The following is a 2,173-nucleotide window of genomic DNA, read 5'->3' on the forward strand; positions in this document are numbered from 1 at the left end:
TTGTGGCTCGTCCAGCCACAAAAGTTAAACGACCAAAACGGTCACTGAAATAAATTTTTTTAAAAATTTTTCCCCCCTTCTACTATAAATACCTCTTCTCCCAAAAAAAAAAATTCATATCAATTGCTACTCCAAATCTCCAATTCTCTCAACTCCCTTTTATTATATCAATTATCGAGTTTTTACTCTCTTGTGCTGAAAAATATACAATATCAATTCAATTTTTACAGTTTATTAATTACAATTTCAATTTATCCAATTCTCAATTTTCACAATCTGACTACATTAATATTCTTCATGTTAAGATTTCATCGTAAACAATCAAACAAATGGATCAATGCTTATTTGTTGAAAGCTTGTTCGATACAGGATGTAGGCCACATCATGACGAATCGCCTAGGACGCCGCAAAGTCAATTTTCAAATGAATTTGTCGGTCTAAATGACCTACCGATACCTAAAAATGTTCACATTCACGGTCAGAGAAACCACAATCCAATTGGTTTGGATGATATTAACGTTCCCAAAGCGAAACATGAGGATGAAGATGCTGAATTAAACATCCCAGATGCGAAGGGAAGGCGAAAGGCCAAAAAACAAATAAAATGTTGGGATCACTTTAAGTTGATTTCAACGAGAAAAGTCGTCGATGGCCTTGCAGAATTTAAAGCAGTATGTAAATACCGCCAACAAAAATTAGCATGACAAAAAGGAATTGGTACCACCCATCTCAACCGCCACTACAAAGCATGTGCGGTCAGACATGGACTTCTTCCAACTGGTCAAACACAATTGCAATTTGGCAGTCCAGGCGATTGTTCTACAACTTCACCTCTATCCACGCGGGTGTACTCGGAGGACAATACTCAAACCGGAATAGTGAAATTTGTTGCCGCCACTGAGTTGCCTCTGGCTATTGCAAACAACCAACACTTCGTCTCGTTCGTGAAAAAATATCTACAATCGAGGTACGTTGGGGTACGTCGAAACACTCTTCGTGCCGATACAATAAATTATTTCAATAATTCAAAACAACAATTAATTATGGATTTGCAACAATATGGAGGTGTTATATCTTTAACTTCTGATATATGGGAAGCGGTTAATAAAAGAGTATATATAGCTGCAACCGCACACTATATAGACCCATTTTAGTGCATGCATAAGAAAATTATTGCTTTTAAAATTATTGAGTTTCCTCACAATACTAATAACATATATAATGCTATTATCAGTATTGTTAGAGAATATCATTGCGAGACTAAAATTCGATCTTTTACTTTTGATAATGTCAGTGTTAATAAGGTAGTCATCGATAAATTGTGTAAGACACTTCAACCTGATTTTGGTGGGTATTTGTTTCATATTCGTTGTGTGTGTCATATCTCGAATTTAATTGTGTAAGATGGTTTAAAACATATAAATGATGAATTTCAAAGGATTAGGAATGTATTAGTATATATTACAATCTCTCCTAGTAGAAAACACGCATTTGAAGATTTTTGTGTCGAACTAGGGGTGATGACTGCTAAAACATTTGTTAGCGACGTAGGCCATAGATGAAACTCTACTTACTTGCTATTAAAGTCATGTAAAGGTTTCGAAAATTTAATAACTGACTTTTATAACAATAGACACGTTAGAAGTGATAACGATGGTATGTTAAATGAATCCGATTGAATTTTAGCTTTGAAGTTAAACCATTTTTGACATCTTTTTATGAGACCACAAAGATTTTATCTGGCATTTATTATTCTACAAGTTGTATGGTTCTTGAACGCCTTTATATAATTGCAAAAACATTCCATAAATATAAAAATGATCATACTTTTAGTGAAATTATAATTGCTATGGAATTAAAGTTAGAAAATATTGAGAAGAACAGCCTATGTTATTTCTTTTAGTATGTGCAATGGACTCCCGATATAATATTTTGAAAACTAAATATGTAATTGATCAAATCAATAAAATTTTAATACTTGATACACATGTCACCTATAAGAATTTAGAGCAAATATTATGTGGAATGTATGATTTATATGCGGAAAGAATGGGTGCGAATGTTGGTCGGGTACCCTCTGCACCTATTCCTTCTGCTGAAATTGAAGAAGATGATGTCGAAATAATGAATTTATTTCAAGGCATTAATAGATTTAGATATGATGCAACTGCAA

Source organism: Olea europaea, chromosome 11, assembly GCF_002742605.1.
Source record: "Olea europaea var. sylvestris chromosome 11, O_europaea_v1, whole genome shotgun sequence".
NCBI classification, from domain to species: Eukaryota; Viridiplantae; Streptophyta; class Magnoliopsida; order Lamiales; family Oleaceae; genus Olea; species Olea europaea.